Genomic DNA, 25,519 nt, shown 5'->3' on the forward strand with positions numbered 1-25,519 from the left:
TCTCCTTGAGGTGGCTTTGCAAAATGAAGATGATATGCATCTTTCTCCTTTGAACCTGGGGATGATAGCATCTTACTACTATATTAGCTATACCACCATTGAACTCCTCACCTCAAAAGCTATATGAAATAATGTGGGGGGAGAAATAGAAAGAATATTGGATGAGGCAATGTGGGAGAAACCAATCTTGAAGCACTTGAGATGGTTCACAATACTCCTAATCTACTTCCATTAATGCATGCCATTTATAATATGTACTTCTTTGAATATTGTATCTTGCTAGGGTAGTGTCTACAACTTTATGCACTTTTTTATTGGTTTGACCCTGTAAGAGTGACCTCTTTTTGCCACCCACCCAATGGTATTCTATTAGAGCCTATGGTAGGAGGCAAAAAAACATTTATCTTGCCTTCTGAACTATGGTGCACTTCATTTTGAAACATTCTAGACATGCTTGACTTCAACACTCATGAGAGGGAATTCCCACTTGAGAAATTCCATCATCTATCATTTAGTGATAACCTTTGAGGCTACCATGGCTACTACATTCCATCAAAGTGCATGCTACTACTCGAAAAAGTTTCTCTATCCTTCATTCCTAAACCCTATCTGACTTCTACCTTCTCTAACCAAAGTCAAGGTGAACATAATATTGTTAAAGTAGAAAGATTATATCAACACAAGTATATGGTTTACTATTTCTGATACAAGTTACCATGTTTCATGTTTTCCACTAGATCCACCTAGTTTGAAAGTTTAGGTGTTTTGACTTGACAGAAGTTGGAAAGTTTTCATTTTTCTCTGACTAAAACTGCATAGGAATCATTTCAAGTCTTAGTTTCTTTACCACGGACCTTTCTTGCATTAGTATAGATAGAAAAAAATGAATTTATTAGACTACTTAAAAAATCCAAGGCATCAAATTCTATCCCTGAAATCTTAGTATTTTCTATTGATATTATTTAATTTCCCATCCCAACCCATGCTTATTCTTGATTGTCAATTTCATCATCATTGTAGTCTCAACAGATGTAATCTACACATTTTATCATTGGTCCAACTTGGAAAATAAGGTAGTAACATCTAGTTTTTCTATTAATACTCCATTATCATCTCATTTAATGAAGCATCAAACATGTCAAGTTCATTACTTTGTCATCAGGTGTATTGGGGAACAAAGTTGATTTCATAGCACCTCTTTAATTTTTCCATTGAATTTGTTTTTATTACTATCCTATCGAATGGATCATGGGACACCTTGACTATGTAAAAACCATGAAGTCATTGGGATGAGAAAGAGAACATAAGGATTGAGTCATGAAATGATGACACCATTAAAGCAATAACTGATATGTTGGATTGCACTTTTGATGTTTCTGACTACTAATATCAATGAGTAAGGTGTAATTTCTCCTTTTAGGATTAATAGGGATAATGGGACAATTACTCTTTTTACTTAGATTTACATTATATAACTTAGTAATAAAATTGTGTAATTGGTAATATGCTACTTGCTATCCAATTGACAATGCACTATACAATTGCACAAGTTGGAAGTTTTGAAGGTAAGAAGTCTTCAAGTCCAATGCTTTTTAAGTGTATTTTCTGATTGTAATGTTTACTAGATTTTTTCTTCTAAAAATTTTGAGCTAAAAATCTTAGACTCTACATCAATGAAATGATTTTTATCCCTATGAGTTGGCTGCATTTTGCCTACAATGCTCAAGTGTTGTTGTAATTGTTTCATGTTTGATAATTGCTTGCTTTTTGGTGAGACTTGCTCAACTGTGCAACACTGTGATGATTTATTTTCTAGTTTTATTGTAATATTAATCACTTTGAACTTGAAGTAGTCTTTTTTTCCCTAGAAGGTCGATGTTGCAAGAATTTCATTATGTGTGTTTTTTTTAATCACACCTTTTGAGGATATATTGCCCCTTATTCCTGTTGTAAATAAATTGTACACTTTTCTTCCTTTTAAATGGGAGAATATTTTTGCATTTAATTAGGATTGTTGTTTGAAGATTGCAGTGTGGAAGAGTGTGCCTATTACTTGGAGACAATCAAAACATACAAGAACAAGCCAGCTAATAGTATTTTGGAGCATACTAACAACGACTATCTATCATGAGTATTCTTCATACCTCTGTTGAATAAAAGTTGTGCACTATTCATGTAGATTCAAAACTTAGAAGTATTCATTTCTTTTAGCTAGGAATAATAAAGATAAAATGACTGAAAGAAGAAATAGATTTAGAAGAACCTCGTTAAATGAATATAAGACATTTGTGTTAAATTGTTTTGTGTTTTGTCTAATTTGTATTGTATTTTTGAATGATCAATGGAAAAGCTTTCTTATATTTGCATCCTTGAGTGAGGAGTGCCATTGTATGGGACATGTCTCATGTCCATTCATTTCCTTTGCTAATTGCATCTTTTCATTACAAGTCTTCTAATAATAAGATCAGTTAGTATACCATTTTTTAATAATGAAGATTGTATCCCTTAATGATCATTTCTAGATGCACCTTTTCCTTGTTAGATTTGCATCCTTTCATTCAATAATTAATCAAACTTTAGTTATTGATTATAATATTCTTCTTATTGGATGCCAATAGAAATAATCTCACTAGTCAATGTGCATGAGCTAGTTTAATAATATGGTTCATTGGTTCAATAGATCTCAAAGTTTGTCATTTTTTCACTTAGTCATTATCATAACATAATTATTGTTCCTCCATATCGGTATCAGTTATGAGTGTTGTATGCTTATTATTACTCAGTCATATGTTGATTAATGTCCTCTTGATTATTTATATTTATTGATACAACTTCTCCTAATTTGTGTATCATCCTATTACATAGTAATCATGGACCATAATTGGATATACATATGCTTATTGATCAGTTATCACTTGGTTTTTGGTCTTCATAGTAGCTATCATACTTATCAGCACTTGGGAATCGGAATACCCATTATAGATTCCTCATTTTCTATTCTATATCACTCCATATTGATTTAGTAATTGGTTCATTAACCAAATCACTTCTTCTCATTATGTTGATGTGTATTGACTATTTTTCAACTTCTTCCATGTATGATGCAGATTGATATCTTAGCTACTAGTGAAGATAGTTCTAAATGACAATTTATCCATAGTTGTGATTCTCTAATATGAGTACTTTCCTTCATCTAGAAATGATTTCTCAATACTAGATGTCATGCTGAGGATCCTTCACCATTTGCACATCCTTGGCTTCATTTCAATAATTAAGGGTTGTCTTTTGCACCAAATTCATTTGGTCCCTTTTGTTTTGGCTTCGTTGTGTCTAGGATTGGATCTTGGTTTCAAAGTTGGATTCTTGCTTAAAACGCTCAATCATTTACCATTTTTTTTCAATTAATATTTCTCTCTAAGGATCTAACACTAAACTTTTTCTATGAAAGCCTATATATGAACTACTTGAGCTCCTCCTTTCCTCTTGTTGGTAGTTGTAATGAGTTTTATACATCCATAAAAAAATCCACATCAACCTCTGATTGAAGACAACACAATTTACAGTTTAGAAACTATCATGTGTATGCCTATTTCTTGAGGTGGCTAAATGAGAATCAAAGTGCAAAAATATTATACAAGCTACTAGTTGGTAGCTTGAGAATTTGAAGAGATTCTAGTGGCAGCATTTACTATTTCATAAATTAAAGATATTAATATCTCATATGTGGGAAGGTATAAGATGCAAGATGAGTAGCACATTATTGTTTGCTTGTATTTGGAACTTTGTTATTTTTGTAGGAATTTTCATAGAATGAATCTTGTAGATAGAGGTTTTATGCATCATCTCCAAGTGCATATTAAAAGTACATTTTGGTATTATGGATCTTATGCTGATCTACAAATGTTTGCATATTCTTGCCTTTCTAGCATTTTTAATGATGGGATGTTGTTAGATCAACAAGATAAATCTAGGTTTGAACTGGTATATGGAAAACTAGAAGATTTCCTTTTTGATTGTTGCAAAATGCTTCATTATGCCCTTGATACTGTCAAAGCCTACCATTACAAAGAATGTTGAATGGTTTTCTTATGATTGAGATACAAATCAAGTTGGCATAAATGTTTCCATTATGAGATAATTATTGGTTTTTAGATTTGAGGGAAAGGCATGTCAGATCCTCTACTATAATGCCCATGTTGCTATGGAACTTAAGTGGTTTAATCTAGGCTGATTTTTGTTACGTTTTGACTATCATCAATAAAATCCTTAACCCATTACTTTGAAGATAAGTTCTTTCTTCAAAAATTAGGATATGTGTTAATTTAAGGATTAAAGTGGGAAGGTAAAGGCTACACTACACTTATTTGTTTAAAGGTTAATGCAAATGTCTATTCCAATAGAAAATAGGGAGCATGATTCTGGGGTAGACATATGGAGTTTGGGGATCTTGTGTTATGAGTTTCTTTATGGGGTTCCTCCTTTTGAAGCAAAGGAGCATTCAAACACTTACAAAACATTTGAGAAGCCATACTATGTTTTAGTTCTTAGTATATATATATATATATTTTTCAGGCCTTCTACTTGAAGGGTTCTCATATTTGCTTATTTCAAGCATGGATTTGACCATGGCTAGCTTTTTTATGCAAGATTGTGAAAGTGGATTTGAAATTTCCTTTAAAGCCACTTAGTTCTACTATAGCTAAAGATCTAATATCTCAAGTTAGTATATTTTTCCTTGATATTCTGAAGACAATTTTGGTAGATATGTCTATCTCACTACTTATATAAATTTTTAGTTATCATGGTTACATAGCTAATGTAGAAAGATTCCTCAAAGAGGTTTCCTTTACACAAGCTTTTACAACATCCATGGATTATTTAAAATACTGATCTTGATGGTATCTATAGACCATTCAATTGAACTATGTATTTGTTGTAGCCTTCCTCTAGGAGGAGGATTCAATTGAACTATTCATCTAAGATTCCACATTTTTCATGCATGTCTACAAGGGTGGTTTCAACTTAAACAAATATATTCTCTCAATATATCTATTTTGTGCATATCCAAAAACCATGGCTTTTGATGACCACATTATGTTCAAGCATCCTATCAAACAATTCACATGAGTTATCTATGCTTCCATTTTGCAAGCATGTCTCCCAAGGAAAATGCTGCTACATCTACACCATCCGACAAAATCCTTTATGCTTTTATGGATGCATATAGCTTATCCCAAAGCTCTCATTCAATAGTTATGAGATGTTCAATCAATAGGAAACAGTTGAGAGCTTAGAGTGACACAATTTTTAGATGATCATATGAAATGAAATGGCTGTTCAAGTAGAAAGAAACTAGAAAGAAATTGTGTATAGATGAAGGTATGAAATGGATGGTTTTGGAGCACTTAGCACAGACACTTAGTATTCATCACATATCATCATTCGAGATCAAATGGGTGTGTGGGATTATATGCATAGTGAATAATAAAGGAGGGAATTGAACCCTCCCTAAGGTTCACACTTGTTGAGGTCCACTTCAGCAATGGCCCTTCCTATGAAATTGTTTTCTAAAACCTTTCTAATGAGATGATGTGTTATGAGCTCTTCATTAGTGGGATGGAATGTGAATCTAGGAGGTAGTTGTGCATCACCAATATCATGATTGTAACTAAAGTCAAGAGCCTCTATTATTGAATTCTCTTCCCTATCATCCATATTCATTTCCTTTGCTATTCATAAATTTAATAAATACATCATGTGAATTATGAATAGCAAAGGAAATGAATATGGGTGATAGGGAAGATAATTCAATAATAGAGACTCTTAACTTTAGTTACAGTCATGATATGGGTGATGGACAATTGCCTCCTAGATTCACATTCCATCCCACTGATGAAGAGCTCATAACACATTATCTCATTAGAAAGGTTTTAGACAACAATTTCAGAGGAAGGGCCATTGCTGCAGTGGACCTCAACAAGTGTGAGCCTCAAAAAAAAAATTGACCAAGCATTGATCAAAATTTTGACCAACGCTTGGCAATTTTCTACCAGCATTGGGCAAAATTTTGACCAACCATAGGTTGGTCAAAATTTCAAGAAGAAAAAATTTGACCTATGGGATGTTCAAATTTGGTCAAAATTTGGGTCAAAATTTTAACCAATAATGGTTGAAAAATGACCTCAAATGTACTAGTGATACCTAATTTTATCGGGATGTGGGTTAATTCCTTTATCTCTTAGTCTCATCTCTTTTGCATCTTCAATGATTTAATTCCACTCTAGCTATGGCACCATAGGAGGACACTTGTATTTTGGGTTGAGCTTTAGAACCCTTTTGTACTAGTCTCTCACAATCTTTAGATGTTTGCAAGCTTTTTTTAGAATTTGGGCCTTGTTAAAAATATTTTGACCAAAGAACTCCTCCATAGTTTTATGAGTTGATCTTTTAATTCAAGACCTTTATCATTCCACCTTTTAACAAAAAGAAAAATTGTTAGATAAAAAAATTAGTTCAAGCTATGTATGTTAAATATATTACAACAAATGGGTGAACAGAAAAATGTAGCAACCAATTATATCATGCTATGTACTTTTTACATAATGTGGGCCTAAATATCTTCAATGTTAAAATCATAAGAAGTTTCATAAAAAATATCATTTCCTGCAAAATAATCACAAGATCATTAATAAAAAATGAATTATGACTAATTAAACTACAATTACACTCTAAATAATTACAATTTTAAAGTACCCAATAGCTTAGGAAATTTTAAGGGAATCAAATCTTTCTTGGCCATCAAAAATGATGCCTTCAACAATTTAGTACAAGTAACATAGGCTACTCCAAGAAAGGTTGGTAAATTATCACCAATACTCGTATCAGTTCTATCACCATGAGAAGGTATACTTGTCCTTGTACAAAGTTAATCAATGTCATACTATGCTCAAGTGAACAAGAAAGTATAAATCAAATGATATTTAACACATAAGAAAGTAGCAAAATAAGGATTTGCCAGCTTTAGTTGTAGCAGGTGTGGATGTTTGCAAGCTCCTTGTTGTCAATCTTACAATCAACAATCTCAGAGTGTTGTTCAACCTCATGTAAGTAGGTGTATGTAAATCATCAGCACCTAAAAAAAATCATTCATATATATATAATGTATTGTATTTTTTAAATATAGATTGAAAAAACATGACAACAGTAATATAAAACTATCAATAACAATCATGAAGAAAATAATGTCCCTTCTAATGATTGAGAATTGAAATCACATACCTATAGGACCTACATGGGTACCCTCGTCAAGTGGAACAACTTAGTGTGGTCTCAAAAATTCTTGTAACAAAACATTAATATTGCGGTTCATGATCCATAAATTATTATAAAACATAAATCTTTATTGAACTATTGTCCTTGCAAAAGACTCATTGTTGATTACTTCTAGACAATGTGCTCTATGACACAATTCATTTCTTGTGGCATGTTTCTCTTCTATTGGATTTGGATCCATCACAAGCCCAAGAATTTGTAGATTGATGTTCTTGAGGGTCTTTTTATATAGGGTTACAAGGTCACTAGTATATGTGATGTCATCATTATATAATAGTGTGGCTGCAATATAAGCATGTAATTGCTCTTATGTAAGATGTTCTTTTCCCTTTCCCTAAGAATCAAATTGTGACAAAAACATTAGTAAAAAAATCAAAACAAGTCCAAATCCTTAATGAAAGTAACATAATAATATGACATTTTGTAAAATTAAAATTGCATAAATTTTTATATAGAAGGTTTACCTGTGCTAGAGAAGGGGTAGAAGCAACATCCCTGCCTTTATCCTCCGATGGATCATCCATGTCACCCTATGACAAAGAATATATACAAAAACATCAGCGTAATGAAAGGAATAGTTGACTTAGCAAAAAAACTTATTATTAAAATGGTATATTGTATATTGGAGTTCTAATTGAAAGTAATTAGTTTAAGTATTATATATATAGTACTTAAAAGTCCCATGATACTAATTTTATTTGTATCTATGTGATTCAAATTTTAATTCATTAGCAAATCTTCCCCTAAACTTATTGATTTTATCACACATAAAAAAACATGATTTCCCTCAAACACCTTGAAAATGCAAATGGGTCGCTTATTACTTGACCTAGGATGCATACTATTTAGAAAACCTACAATGTTTCCTATTGTTTTTGGCCTTCCATTAGTTTACACAAAAAGTCTTTTACTTTGATCATTTTCTTTCTATTGTAGATAATTTTCTGACAGTGCATACCTATGCATACTTTTTTTTTATTGAACTATCTGCATCTAGTTATTATAATTGTAACAAGGCCCTACATACTCCATAAATTCAACAAAATTGTTATAATTGACCTTTATGCCATCCATGGAAAATAGGACCAAACCATGTAATGATGATGGAGCTATGCAATATATCTTCTTGTTAACACAAAAATTAGTGTTAATTGGAGGTAATTCCTTGGGTACCCATTCTTTCTTAAGATTTGTGTACCTCAAGGGAACCTTGATGTCATGCTTTTTCTCATCATCATAAGAATATGATGACCCTTGAGCAAGGAATATTGAATTTTCTCTTAATCTTTTTCCCTCTAGTTTGTCTCTCTTTCATAGACCTATTACATGTCTCACTATCCTCTTCTATTGCCACTTTTCCCTCACTTGAGGAAGATAAATCTGATAGATACCTATTTGGTGGTACTTGTAACCCATCAAATGAGAGATATAGTTGAAAGATAGAAATATTTTTCTATAAATGAGGCTAATATTGATGAATTTTATCTCAATTTAATGTTGAAGGTAAAGAAAAAGAAAGCATGTAATAAACTTATACCTCCCGATCCATGTCACTTTGTATGATCCTCATTAAAGGGGTATAGTTTCCAGCATATGTAAATCATTTATCTTAAGTTAGTTACAAAATAGATGATACTTATGCTACAAATTACATAGAACATAACATGAACAATATGCATATATCACAAAAAATATAACATTGTATATTTTTTAATTGGTTAACTCTAAAAAAAATATATTATAAGTAATTAGCACCTATAATTGAGCATAATAACAAATATTTCAACCTAATCAGCACCTAATACATTTCTATTGATAATGTCATTGATCATCTTCTTCATCCATCTCATCATCATGAACATCATCATTATCACCATCATCATCAAAATTATTAGAATGATCATCATCAACATCATGATCGTCACTATGACCATCATCATCATCAACATCTTCATCATTATCACCATCATCATCTTTTCCACCACCACCACCACCACCATCACCATCACCATCATCTTCATCATCATCAATGTCATCACAAATTTCATGAACATCTTCACCATCATCATCATCATCATCATCATCTCTTTCTTCATCTTTTCCATTATTAGCATCATCATCTCCTTCTTCATCTTTTCCATCATCATTATCTACTTAGTCTTCTACTTCTTCAGTATCTTCTTCTTCAATCACATTACACTTTACCAATCTTCCTCTTGGATTGTGTCTAATGACAAATGACCAACCTAGTTTATGTGGAATGCCAAAGTAAAACACTTTCTCATATTGGCTTGGAAGAACATAGGGCTCATTTCTAACTAGCTCAAATGACCTTTTATTAATGATTTTAAATTCATTATCATGTTCAATAATAGTTCTATCAAAACCATTTTGATTTAGTCATAGCATATACCATTTGACACTAGATAGAACTTGTTTGAAGGAATTAAAGTTGCACTCAATTATATCATCCAAAATGTCATATTATCTATTTTAAAATTGTTGAGGATGCATTTCATTTCTAGACAAAATATTGGTGACCTTGAAGACTATAGTTATCCTAGAATCACAAGTTCTGTTAGTCTCGTCAACCTTTTTTATGCAAAATTCATGACCATTGTAGTACATAGCTTTATGGTGCTTGAGCTATTGTTTTTTAAACATGTCAAAATTATGCATTCATCTATGATTGACATTAAACAAATGGGTCATGATAGATTATCTTATACACACCTTTCCACCTCTTAAACCATTTTTTAGATCAATTACCATTGGCATAACATTGGTATCTCCATTATGATGAGCTTCTTTAAGCAATGAAGAAACACCTTCCCATGTTAATGAGTGACCATTCTTTTGAGATCATTCAATCCATACCATCATCCAATCAAAGATTATTTTCAATATATAAATGAAGTGCATCCCACTCACAAGCAACTGTATAAAATAAATATACTAGTTAGAAACAACTTATATTGATGATGGATAAGAATTAGTTAACTATAATAACATCTTATAATTACCTCTCACTTTCATCAATCTACCTTTCCCCATCAAGTACTCCTCTTTGAATTCGTTAATAGAGTTGGGATCCCAAATACAATCTACATGGATCTTTGATTAAAACTTGGGAAGATATTTACTAATGTACATCATGGTCTAGTAGACCATATATCCCTTGACTTCAAAACCCTTGGGACATGCTCTCTATTGAACCAAACCCTTCAAAAATTTCAAGTGCCTCTCAACCATCCACATTGACCTAGTTGGTATCGATCCACACAATTTGATCTCATCAACTAGATGTATGAGGTAGTGTTCTTGTGCATTGAAGAAAGTTGAAGGTAGACACTTTTGCATCTCATCTCTTACAAAAGCTGAGGAATTTTTATCTTCCATTGCTTTATGTCTTTTTTATCAATTTTTTTAGATGACAACCACCTAGAAGATATTTATCATGCAAAATTATATTAATGAGACTAATAACACTTCTATGTAAAAAATATAACAAATAACAATTCTAACTTGATGTATTTCCCAAGATCATATATAATGTGTTAACTTGTGTGGGAGAGATAGAGGTAGAATGTAATGTAGTAATAATAAAATAACCTTTTCAATATATTATAAAATAAAATAATTAAAATTACATGATGATTTACAAATTTATTGTAAATAGAGAAGAACATGACTTACCTTGACGAAGGTATGCCAATCATGCATTTTGAATCCTAACCCAAATTCACCTTGCTTTGATATGAGATTTCTTATGTTTGTGGAAAATCCTATGGGAAATTCAATTTTTTTATGGCTTCATATATGGTGTCAATTTTTTATTGCATTAATAACCAAGGAATGGCACTCGTATTAGTCTAGTTTCCATTACTATTTGATTCAATGAAAAACTTCAATGCATAATTGCATTCATCAATGTCATTGCAAATTTTGATCATTTTTTCTTTGTCACCCCTTCCATCAAATATTTTCCATAGTATCTCTATTACATTCTTTCCAATATGCATAGCATCAAACAAATGCATGATTGGGAGGTGGGTGTAGTATGACTGTCATGCCAAAAATAATATCCGCAAAAAAAATGCACACAATTTTTTTTAAAAAAATAATTTATAATAAGGTTAACACGCTCTACAATGGTTTTGATGTATAAACCATGATAAGAGTTAATGTTCGAGTAGGTCAGAATTTCAGACAACCATAGGTTTCTTAGTGGAACCATTACTTAAATTTTACAACTAATCCAACAATGTGCTTTTAATAAATACTTTAAAATGAATCTGATTAACTAGCTCCTTTCATTACTTGATACGTTTACATCATTAAGATATATAACATTTAACATTAAGAAGATGCTTTAGGCGATCATAAAAAGATTACTATTCAACCAAGCTAACTAAGTGAACTTTAATCCAAAAATTTTATCGCTACAATATAGCACCCTAAAGATGGACATAATTGTCAACTATACTATCTATGATTTAATTTTAGATTACCTCCTACATTTTCATAACAACCTAATATATAATGATCGATTATTTATAATCATGCAAATAAATATGTATCTTACGCTAAAATTTATTCAACTATTTTAAATTGAGCACCCATGTTAACATCGCCAATATAATAAAGCCTAATCATCAAATAACTTATAATTATATGAAATTCATTAATACCATAGGATAATACTATATCACAGATTTTAACTACATTAAGAAAACCAACTAAATAATTACTATTTCTAACAACTATATTATCACAACCTTCTATTTATTTATTTATTTATTTGCTCATAATATATATATTTTTTTCTCTTCCATATTATTCATCCTGGTTCAAGGCTCCAACGAGAAAGAACCAGTAAGAAAACCTGATGTCATTGCCACTACCACAAAATTCAAATATAGTTCCCATAATATTACATTTCAAAAGAAATCTCTTTTTGAATCCTTCACAATGCTTTCTTCCAATACCTTTAAAAATTCAAAGAAATACAAGGGAAACAAGAGCTGATCCGAGTGAAACATCACAACATCAAGAGCAATCAAACATGCACCCAAACCCAATTTTGCACATTAGATCCAACCATAGGACCTGACTAGGGGGGAGGTGGATTTTCTCAATGGCAGATTTCAATCACCATACCATACCATAACCCTTTCGAGGCTAAAACTTCAAGAATTTCCATTCTTTTACAAGGCCCTTTCGAGGCTACTATCACAAGGATGTTCATTCCTTTCCATATTCAAGATTTCACAATATCAACAAGGTATGTGATGACCAGTAGGGGCCCATACACCCTACCCTTTTTCCCTCCTCTCACCATGAAAGGAGACTCTTCACCATTGAGGTCCAACTAAGGCCCTACCCCCATACATGGCCACTTCTTCCCTATCCAAGGGTGAGTAATGCCAAAACAATCCCCATGAAATCTCCTCAAAACAAGACATCAAAACAAGCATAAGAGTGGAACAAGAACAAGAATGAAACCCCTCCAAATCAACCCAACACACAAGCAAGCAACAAAAAAGAACCACACCATACCTTATGCAAGATTCAAACAAGAAAAATATGAAGAACAATTCCAAATGAGTGGAGAACTCTTACCTTCACAAAATGTTATGGAAAATGGTAAGTTGAGAAGAGCTTTTCCCTTGCTTCCTTCCATCTTCAACTTTTTTTTAAAACTAGAGATTGGGTAACCCCACCAAAACTACTTCAAGAAGGGCCTCTAAAATAAGCCTCAAACTCACCCACCTAAAAGGATCAATAACTTCTCCCACCCACCTACAAATCTAGAAGCTCCTAACTCGACCCACACTATGGTTAAACACTAAGTGGAGGTGAGGTAAGGCAACTCATGGTAACCACTTGCAATTTTTGCACAAAGGTAAAATGAGACTTTTTGAGTGATCTCAAAAGTCAACAAAAGGGGCTTAGGGGTTGGAAAAGACCCCCAACCCATACCCATACCCTTTGGGTATAATTATTTCATGTTTTAAAGCCTTAGAAATAGGTTTGGAACCAAACAAAAGTTAGGAAATAATTTAGGATCATCTAACAACTCTAAAATGCAGATTAAGCACTAATCTAGATTAGGGGTAACTAAACTTGATTAAAAAAATATTAGCAAAAAGGTCACTAACTTAGTTCGACTTAGGTCCAAAGGTTACATAGCTAATCCTAACTAGCACGCTGAAGAACACAACAATTCACTAGTGTCAAGCGACACTAAAAGAACATAGTTACGAACATTAACATTTACTGATCACAGAAAGATACATGCATACATCTCGCAATAAATTTGATTACGAACAACAAGGTTTCCACAATGAGCACATAGGGATCAGTTTTGTTCCTCCGTCATTTTTCTTAGCTAAAATATCTGCACACTCATTGCACACATTAGTAGTCTTGAAATCACATGTACATATGTATATACATATCAAAAATTCACATAAATTGAAACATACATCAATCAGGGTTTCTTTCATTTTACTTATATCCTTAATCGTAAAAATTCCAAAATCAAGATGTTAATCCTGTATTTACTTATTTCATCAATATACATATACATAAAACCTTAAATGACAAACATCAAATATCTAAAAGTAACATCAGACAACATAAAATAATATAATAATTTTTAGTGCATCAAATACTGTTCTAACATATTGAGTCATGAGTATCCAAATATTAATGTATCATCAATGCTAGGATGGGTCGGGGCGAGATCTCAAAAATCAAAGCATGAATCTTTCATTTAAGCAAACCTTTCTTATTTCTACACACCTTTAATCATTAACAATTACATAATCAACGTAACTTTATTCATTAGGTTATGGATATATCAACTACTCTATATTTCATTAAAACATTCACAATGTAAGCATTACTTTGTATCTATTTCTTATCTACTATAATGGTTTTAACAGAGTGTTCATAATTGATAAGTACATACAAGGAGGGTCCTTACAATGACAACCTACTTAATTGTCTAGGATAGCTTTTAAGTCCTTTTGAAAGTTGCTCATTGATGGCTTGATGACCTTCATGAACATATATTATATCATTAGTTAAAAAAGGAAAATATCTAAATTTAAATTTCATATGAAAACCTACATTAAATAAAATGACATTACCTCAACAATTCATTCTATTGTATTCCAACTTCCACATATGAGGTGTCATTCTTTGTGGCTTTGATGTTGTCTCTTCTTTTCCATTGAAAAGATGTTTTTTGGAAATTCAATACTTATGAATTTTTTGAAGAAAGTGTCTATGCTCATTGAACATCTACTTTCCTAAACTTTTTGAATGATGAGATTTCATCTTTGGACCACAAATTGGACATGCAAATTTTCCCTTTGTCTAAAGACCTACAAGATCTTGTATAATTGGATGAAATGTGTACTATAAGGTTCATATTTACAATTATCATATGCAACTTAAACATACAACAAAAATGTATTAATACTATTACATACCAAAAATATGTGTTAATAGTTTTACATACCACAAAAATGTGTTAGTATAGGGGCATCATGTATTGTCCATACAAGAATTGCATAGAATTGAAATTTCTTTTTACCAATTGGTATATAGATGTCATACATAGTGACCCCATTCCATAACTCTAACAACTCATCAATCAAGAGCTCAATATATGCATTCATATCTTTCACTTGGTACTTACCTAGTTGAACAAACATAAACATAATATAATTATTACAACCATTTTGATAATGTGTTTACAAATTTATTTAGATGACTATTAAATGGAAAAATACCCGGTACAATCATTGCCAACATTATGTGCTCCCTCTTTATGGACATCTAAGGAGGAATGTTATTGTTAATAACAAAAATAGGTCAGACCAAGTAAATAGATCTCATCTCTCCAAATGGATTGACACCATTTTCTACCAATGAAAGCTTCACATTATGATTTTTTTTTAAAAATATTGGCCACCTATATTCTATGTCCTAAAATGTAGAACCATTTGCAAGAATTCACATAATGTCATCTTGACTTTTATTGCATGCATGGCAATCCATTAATTGTGCCAAGCTAGTATGCTTGAATTATCATTGCAGACATGGAATAATGGAAATGTACCAAAGAACCTTGTGAGACACTTTTTTCATTATTTGATTTGATCGATATCTTATAATGTGAAAATCAAGGCATTTTTTTACAAATTTACATTGTTTATGATATATAATATGATCATTGGGACATGCATGTATTGTTTGATACTCCATTCCAATATCTTTCATAATGATCTATTATTCTTGGTAAGAGCGAGGTAGAATGTTTGATGGTGGTAACAAACACTCACCTATGAACCTATGGAAAAATATTGTTAATATAAAGAACATTAATGTTACACTAACATATAAGATGACAAAAATGACACTATACCTTATCATATGTGAGATTGCTACATTGGATATATAATTCATAACCTTGAAATTTACCAGCAACAATATAGTGGAGAGAAGTGTTGTTTCGGAGCCTTGGTACAAGTGCTCATATGCCTTTTCAATTATAGGTATATCAAGGTTCTCTTCATCATCATCTTCATCAGCTGCACTAGTAATATCTTCTTCAATCCTAATCTTTGGCACATTATCAACCACACCAATACCAATATCTTCAATTGTGTTCTCTACCTTAGGATCATCTTTTTCCATTGGAGCATTACCTTCTACTTCGACATTCATACTTCCATGTTCCACCAATTTGAAATACACATTCACTAAAGGATGAAAATCCTTTCCTCCTTCAATGTGATCATGTTGCCTACAATGTCTTTGAGATGTTGTGATTAGAATTGTTTGATTCTTTAAGACCTTGCATTTTTTGCAAGGACAATAACATTTTCCATCACTGTTTCTTTTGAATTGAGACCACAATCTAGCAATTGTCACCTTTTTTTTTGGGTTCATATTTTAAGGTGTGAACTTTCTTCACAAGAAAATATTTAGGCTATAAAATTACATTAAATATAAACATACAAGCATTAGTAGTATCTTGTATGTAATTGATAATAATAAAATACTTAAATACTACTATCTCTTTAGTATAGATGGGATCTAAACAAATCAAATGAATTATACAATATAAATATTGGCATTGATTTCGAACAAAAATTATTCATTTATGTATGTTGGCACTCGAAATATGCTGCTAAAACAAATGTGAGTAAAGGTATGGATGGGCAAGATCAGGTTAGGATCAAGAAACACTAGGGGGTGGGGGTGAGGGGGCATGAATAAGTGTTGTACCACTTCCAAACTAATCTAGAATTTTTAACCTAACCATAAATTATGCTACCTAAAGGTTACCATATACTATATCATCCCTACTATGCCAAGAAATTGAATTGATTAAACAATCTATAATCAAATAAATCAATGTTGAATGTTCAAAAAACAATGATGAAAATCAATAATGTTAAACAATGTTCCTCTATTTGGGAATAAGAAAAACTAAATATGTATGCAAGGTTTCTTTGCATGCCAAATTGTAAAATATGGGAAGAAAATCATAATGTATGATGTCTCAAAAATCTTCTCAAATATTATGCAAAATAATTCCATAACCAAATCATGTATAAGCCTAATTAATGAAGATGGTGACAAGGAAAAAGTGGAAGCTAATGAAAACCAAGATTAGAAATGGGCTAGCACCTATGATAGATTCATCATAAAAGAGACAAAGAATATACTTGAGTGTATCCATACTAATTACTTTCAAGTAGCTTGAACTAGGTCAATGTTGTGTGACTTGGTGAACACTGAGAAACTTTGTAGCTACTGAATCACTTAGTTGACACTACATGACTTAGTCAACACTAGATTCATATTGTTAGCACTATGAGCTCTATAGATATAGTATAACTTGGTTAACATACTAGAGCTTAGTTAAAACTATGATCTTCTTCACTTTCATTGATTAGCTTGGTAACCTTTGCTATGCTTAGTTTGCATTGTACTTTGTCTCTAAAGATTAGTAAGCACTACAAATTGACTAGTTGGCTCAGGAAAAAATGAATGACTTGGTTAACACTACAAATTGAATGATAGGCTTAGTAGTAAGTGTAGATCTTGGTAGCAATATAATCATTTGACTAAATGTTGAGTCACTAGTAGACAAATTGACCTTAATGTCAACAATCTCCCCCTTCGGCATTAGTGACAAAAACACTTATCAAACCAAAAGTCTAATCATTTAAAATTATAATTCAAAAAATTCCTTTGTCATCATCTCGTGTCTTCGACTTGGTTTTGACTTATAGCTTCTATGGCCCAGTAACATACTCAATTTTTCTAATTTTTCAAAATTATGTTTGTAAAGATATTTTTTGTTTATCTATACATGTCTCAATATAATACTATACTACTCTCCCATACATATATCTCTCCTATATACATACATTTGGAGTATAGTACACTTCTCTTCCTTTGTCAATATCTTCTCCCTTTTTATACAATATACAATGTCTACTCCCCCTTTTTGACATAAATGATGAAGGTGTATAATATCTATATGTTAATACTAAAAGGTGACAAGAAATCAGAATGTACCTTCAAGATTAGTACCATAGTCTTGTCCCAATTCTCTTGTAGTACCTTACTAGCATGCAAGGCAATATGAACTACTACTGATAATTCCATCATATGATCAGCTATGGAGAAGTTATTATCATGGATGAGTGTCTTTGCATGGGCAATGTGTTTCTATAATGCATCCATATTTGGAAGAATCATGCCCTAAATTTCTACAAGTGTGGCCCTTATTCTGGCTTCCTCCTTCAATAAATTTTCTTGCATATTTGTCAGATATTTAATCTTTGAGTAATGTGTGAAACTATGACTTGGGTCAAGTGATAGTTGGTGTACACTTGCCTTCATATCTTCATCTATCTTGGACAATTTATCCTTGATCTCCTTTGTGAAGATAGATGTGTCACTCAATTTGACAAATAATGAAGCAACATTACTAATAGATGTTTCTAGTGAAACAAGAATAGTGTATAACTCTACTTGATCTATTGCAATTCTCTGTGCAACTTGTTCCAACACTATATTCTCAAATTTTCTTTTAGCTCTTTGTAGTAGTTTATCCTATCCATTCAAGTCTTCATTATATTTGTGGACAATTTCAATTAACTGGTTCAGAGTTGGTTATTTTTCATCAACCTCAATACTGAGAGCATCAACAAATATGATCTTTATGTCTTCTAGAATTTTATTTTATTTCTTCTTTTCTTCTCTAATCTTTTGTTTCTTAGCTCTCCTCTTGAATATTTCACCCATGGCATCCATTTGATCAGGGGTGAGGGTAGATATATCCCAATTTGGAATAACTATGTCCTCATCTAGATCAATTTTTTTTGCTTCTTCTTTACCCTTTTCCTTTAGAATGGTATAAATAATTTGTTTACCCTTATCTAAGATTTTAGTACTTAATTGAGATTGGTTCTCAACTATCATTGCACTAGCTATGGATACACCTGGAGTAGAAACAATTATAGAAAGAGATGGAGTAGTAATAAATGTAGAACAACACTAAAAACAAGAATACGTTGTTGTTGCTTAGTCAAGGCTGATAATGGAAGAACTTGCTACTCAAAAGATGAAGTGTTGGGCACTTTACTCAATGTTACACTCAATAGAATAGATCCAAAGCTTGGTTGGGTGCTTGGTGTAGTAGTTGTATCCACAACCAACTCAATAGAAGCTTTCTCTAAGCCTAATTTCACTAAGGCTTTACTCAAAGAGTGAGGAAATGAGGCCATGACTACTGCTGCAATTTTCTCTACATCAATTTCCTCAATACTTTTTTATCTATAGATGGCTTCCTCTAGTAGCTTCCTATTCTTGCTCCTCATCATCCAGATTGACATTATCTATTTCATCATCTTTTATTTCTACTTCTTCTTCCTCATCTTCATCATCCTTGTCATCAACATGTACAGCAAAGTCACTGCATTGATGCAATTGATAGATTTTCTTCCATGTAGTAGTAGATGTCTTTACCATATATTCAATAACCTTAAGTAATATCATGCATGTGTTTAGCTTGAGAGTGAACTTCTTCTCATTTTTCTTCAAGGATTCCTTTACTTCCTTCTTATTGAGACTCAGTATGAGTTGGTTCAAAGTTTGTTCAAAGATGTCCATGGTAGTCTTCTTTGCATTTTCCCATCTAGGCTTTATTGCCTTCATGAGTTCATTAGGAATTTTTTGTGCAAACTCATCTTATGAATACTTTCATTTATCCAATTTAGTCATAAGAGTATCCTCAATCTGTCTTTTCTCTTCCTCATTCCTTGTCTCATATTTGAGAAAATTAAAACATTCCATATCATTCCCTTCTTCCATCTTCTTCAATCTTTCTTGAAGTTTAGGTACAGATCTTTTGAGGATAATCTTCTCGGCTTCATGTTCACTTAATTTCAAATTCTTCTTAGATTTGGTTGCCCTTCTTGTAAATACAACAAGGGCAGATTTGGCAGGTCTGGTTATGACAACCTTCCCCTTCCTCTTGAGAGGCTCTTCCTTCTTAGATTTAGATTCTTCTTCTTCATCCTCATCATCATCATCATCATCTGCATCATCTCTTTTTCCTTTTGTTAGCATGAGGGTAGAACTTTGTTTTTTTGTGCTTTTCATTAACTTTTCTATTATATTCTTTGCTTTGTTTACTACTTGAGGTAGCTTGATCTCAAGCTCAATTATTGCCTTTGTATCATTATATATTCTAAAATAGGCAATGTTAGGATCCATAGGCTCATTCAATAGAGCTTCTATGATATCCTTGGTGTCATCAATGTTAATGTCATAGTCTAGAGGCTTAACCCATACCACTCTAGGTCTGACTGCCTAAATGTATACTTTGTCATAGTCAACCATGAAATAGATATCTTTCTTATAGTATTCCACAAGACTCTTGGGTATCCTAAACCTATTTTTCATCTTCTCTTTGAATGATTCAAAATAATTATCCATGATGCTATTAAAATTCTCACCCATTTACACTATATAATCATTAATCTGATATAAAATTAGAATATCATTCCTCCATACTACAAAACCTTTGGAAGGGAAAAAATTCTAAATGTAAAAGAATAGAAATGTCAAAAGAGAACCAAACTTACATGGGTTATTCTTTGACACTCTAATGCTCTCTATGTTTTTGTTGAATTGGTTCAACAACAACTTGGCAAGGTCGAAGGATAGATTAATCTTCACCACCTTGTATACAAGATCAATAGCTTCACATGATACATTGTTCAACTAAATAGGACTATATATTTTATGTCTAATCACATGTATGCCGAGTTTTAACTCCATGTCTTTCATTCCATTTCGCTTCATGCCTCGTTTCTCCCATATGTCAAGAGTTCTCTTGGTTAGTTCAGCCTAACCTAGGGTTTTGGTCATCTTTTATTCATTTAGCATTGGAAGCCCAGTAATTTTGTGAATCATTTCCCTAGTAATCTGAACGGGTTGATCCAATCATAAATGCCCATTATGAACAAAATTTAGAATAAGACTGATCCATTTGACTTGAAAAATCCCTTGGAAAATGTGAAATATGTGTGAAACCCTTGGTTTCCAAATGTTGACGCTTTCAATGCACCATCCACACATAATTCCTTGAACCCCTCATTCATTTCTAGGGCTCTAAGTTCCTAAATAGAACAATGGTAAAATGAATGGATGTCATGCATGAGTAATACCTTGGGCAGAATTTGAGACTGTCCACCAGTTAGGTCAAGTGCTTCTATAATTGCTGGACAAAACTTGAAATTAGGTGCCTTGCAATTGACTCCACGAACCAACATTTGAGAACCTTTCTTGACTTTTCTACTTGATGATGCCATGCTCAGTAGGTTTTTTGAAAATGTGATAAATCTTCAACAACAAATACTTAAATAGCTCAGGGGCTCTAAATTCTCTCTTCACTCTATGCTTTGTAAAATTCATGGTGGAACAATGTAATTGATTTCTTCCTTTTAACAAATTTTCTCTTTTCAATCACCATTAATTCTTCATACTTCATACTTGCTCAGTGACAAGTTGTCCTTCACTCAGTTTAGTCTTTAATTCTGAGGAGACATCTACAGCTCGATAGAGTCACCATCACTTGGTAGGAACTACTAACTCTATGTCTATAACTTTTCCTTTCTTGATAAGGTCTTGCAACCCAACCTTGCTTAGTAAGGTCTCCTACTCTCATCATGCTCGGTGATCCTTGTGCATCTTGAGTGCTAATATGAATCTTTCTTCTTGCTGGTTGGAACTGATGTTAGATGACTCTTTTTGAATCATAGTTCCAGTGATCTCCATAGGGGACTAAGTTGAAATGATTAATTCACCCAATTAATTGACTTGGGTGTCATCCACTTCATAAATTTGATATGGATTCTCTGGAGATTTTGGCATCCATTGTTGCCTCATTTTCTTTTTGATACTGGGGTTAAAGTACAAACCAAATTAGTATTATTATTTTGAATTTGAAAATGAATTAAAATAATGAAATGTATAGAAATGGATGAAGTTTAGGATTATAATTTTTAATAATTATTTGGAATAAGAATCGATATATATTCCTAATTTTTATAGATAATTTTTTAGTTGCTAGAAAATGCTAAAAATTAGGGGTCTAGTTCCCACCACAAAACTATATGGAAATAAACTTATTTCGCTTTGATCTCAAACTATGTTATATATAACATATATAGCTAGAACAATAACAAACAAAAATCATCTTTAGACCTATATTTTCTTTTTTATAAGGATTCAAACTTCAACTCAACTGAAATTGATAATTTTCATCTCCTGCAACAATTTTCAAAACAAATCTATTCTAATTAGGAGAAAAATTATACATTCTAGAAGATGAATCTCTTCTCTAGAACATCATATAATATTTAAAAAAATTTGACATGATTTAATTATTTTTCTTTCTCAAAATTGACATATTTTTGAGTGTTAAAATACTTGTAGAATTTATTAATTACAATATATTATATATGATTAAAAACTTATTAAATATTTATGAGAATATTCTTGACTTTAAGCTTTATAAAATGGTGTTTATATGTTATTAGAAAAATATCATAAAAAAATATTAAGAGTTATTGAAATGCCACTTTTCTGAAATAATCTTTTTTTTTTAGTAATTGGATACAAACTAGTATAAAACATGCATTTAATATACATTTTTGATTGGAAAAGTGTAAGACCATATATAACTTAGCCAAAATTAATTTATCTAGATTGTATATTTGAAAAAAAAAATATTTTTAGATATAAATTCTCAAATTTAGTCATTTTGATAAGTCAGCTTGAAAGGTAACACAACTTTTTACTTTTACCCATTGTCATCTTTGGCTTTCTTTTCATCTTCAATTCTACCTATGTTCATATAGTTCTTGTCAAGATGTCTAGGTCCTATACAAATAAAACATCTTTTTGTAGTATCTCTTTTCATCATGTGATGCTTCACGTAGTTTTCTCCAATGTGCCCAAATTCACCACATTAGTGACATCTACTCCATGTGTTGTAATCATATCTAAATATTGCTTTCACAATTATTTTTGTTGGGTTCTACTTCTTAGTTTTGCGCTCTGAAGATTTGTGTCCTTGTCTCTTGAAATTATGATAGTTACCTTCAAAATTATGTTTCTCTTTGCATTCACTTGCTCTATGCCCATGCTTATTGCAATTGTAACACTTTCCATTGAATTTTTATTTTCCATTACTCTAGCATTTGTTTGATGTATGACCTATCTTACCACAATGATTGCAAGTAGGCCTTTTATTCTTTTGATCTCCTTGCTAAGATGATTGACCTTCTTCTATCTATCCTATTCTTGCTTTTCCTTTGTGTTTATATTGACTTTGTTCATTCAACTGATTCATGCTTTCCTGAGACTTCATCATTCTTTCATAGGTTTTCTTTTCTATGCTTAGATCATTCAACATTCTTTCATTCTCTGATCTTAGATTCATAAGATCTTTATTTGCATTAGTGAGTTGATCAATAAAATTTTTTTGTTGAAGGGATAGTTGTTGAATTTCATCGTTCTTTTCTTTTATCTCTTCTTTGGCTTTGCATTTTTCTTCCATGATTTCACATAGTTTGACTGATTTGATTTCTTGCTCTCTTTTTAGCTTTTTGACTTCTTCTTGAAGATTGGAATTCTTCTCTAATAGATTTTTGATTGCTTCATCAACTTCATCTAAATTTCTTTTTGGACATATGTCTTGAATTCTTTCTTTAATGTAGAGATTGTCATTCATTTGTACTGCAAGATCTTTCCTTCTTTTCGATGATTGAGAGAGTTACTCCTTTTCTTTCTTGAGTTGTCCAATGGCCAATTCCAGATCCAACTTTTCATTATAAATAGCCTTATCTAGCTTGTATACCTCCATTGCCTCTGATCTTATCTCAAGCTATTAAACTTCTAATGTGAGAACCAAATGCTTTGATACCAATTGTTGGAAATATAAGGCAGGAAAGGTTACTAAGAGGGGAGTGGTGAATCAGGAACCAATACAATTTAATCTAACTTCACCAATTAATCCTTCATATAATAGTCTAATCTAATTGCATGCATGAAAGAATGAAAGCAATAAAACATTCATCACACTTTGACACAAGATATGGTGACCCATAAACCTTCCAGTTAGAAAGTGAAACTGGAGTAGGGATGATACCCACATGCTTTAGTACTGTAGTATAAATTTAACCTATTAAGGCTTACAATTGACCACTTCTAGTGATCTGCCTTGTTAGGAGCAATAAGGACTATGAGGTCCACCTTTTTAAAGGATTTACAAACATACAATGAAGTATGCACTCAGTTAAGAGATTTAAAAAAAGACTACTAAGTCTACCCTATTAAAGGATTTGACTAATGTACATATTCGGATGAACTAGTGGTTGATCTCTAATCTACAACTCTAATTTTCTAAATGAGATTCTTTGAATTACAATGATCACATGATTGTGATAGATAAATCTATGCTTCCCCTTATATTGCTTGTAGCCTTCTTCAATTCACACTCCTACTCATAATATCTTTCTTTTCTTACATTTTTTTGGATATGATACAATGCATAACATACATACCAATCCAAATCACAACATACTAGAGTCGGCTATAATACCAATTTAATCATAATTCACAAAGTCAGCCCAACTGTTATAACTTGGGTTTTAAAGAAAAACTTGGTGATGTCCTGATACATGAAAAATACCATCAAAACTTGGAAATATTTGGCACTTGGTTGAACTTGAAGCTTGGTCCATACTAATCACTTTCAAGTAGTTCGAACATGGTCAACACTGTGTGACTCTGTGGATAATGAGGAACTCGGTAGTTGTTGAATCACACAGTTGACACTACATGACTTAGTCAACACTACATTCATATTGTTAACACTTTGAGCTTAGTAGATATAGTATAACTTGGTTAACATACTAGAGCTTAGTTAACACTACGATCTTCTTCACTTTCATTGATTAGCTCGGTAACCTCTTTTATGCTTGGTTTGCATTGTACTTTGTACTTGAAGCTCAATAAGCACTACAAAAAAAGTACAATAATTCTTCTCCCCTTTGACATTAATAGAAAATACACCAATATGCGAAATAGTAATTGTTCTTCTAAAATGCTCCCACTTCAATGATAATTTTCATCAAAGTACATGTATTGGATCAAGCCAATCTATAACCAAAAATATGTCAGGTTCCAACAAACACTATAATGATTATACAAGAGCTCTAGAAACATATATTCTCAATTCAACTACTCTCATTAAGGAGTAGTACCAAGAATCACATGAAGATGAATAAATACGATTTGAATAACCTAGGCTTATGCAAATTTATGCATCAAATACTTTGCACAAGGTAGGACCATTCTCATAGCATAACTATGAGGTATTCAAAGTTGTCTTTATCCAATAATTTTGTGAATTTACCTACTACTTTCTCTTTTGTGCTTACATATTCTAATCTAGTTTCCTTCTTAGTAACCTTATCTCTCAAGAAATGCTACTTAATTGCAATATGCTTAGTCTTATAATGTGATACTAGTTGAATATTTAGACATGTTAATTATACTCGTAGTATCACAATGCAAG

General features: G+C 31.9%; 1 long non-coding RNA gene across 1 annotated transcript in view; it reads right to left on the minus strand.

The window, feature by feature from the left end:
* Positions 1 to 7,794: 7,794 nt before the first annotated feature.
* LOC149578772 (uncharacterized) overlaps positions 7,795 to 25,519 on the minus strand; it is a 33,228-nt gene continuing 15,503 nt past the window's right edge. Inside the window, exon 3 of the long non-coding RNA XR_016357517.1 lies at positions 7,795 to 7,862. This is a non-coding gene — a long non-coding RNA (uncharacterized LOC149578772). The remainder of the gene's footprint in view (positions 7,863 to 25,519) is intronic.

Source organism: Cupressus sempervirens, chromosome 1, assembly GCF_028749045.1.
Source record: "Cupressus sempervirens isolate cs-2001-9-10 chromosome 1, ASM2874904v1, whole genome shotgun sequence".
In the NCBI taxonomy this organism is placed as follows: Eukaryota; Viridiplantae; Streptophyta; class Pinopsida; order Cupressales; family Cupressaceae; genus Cupressus; species Cupressus sempervirens.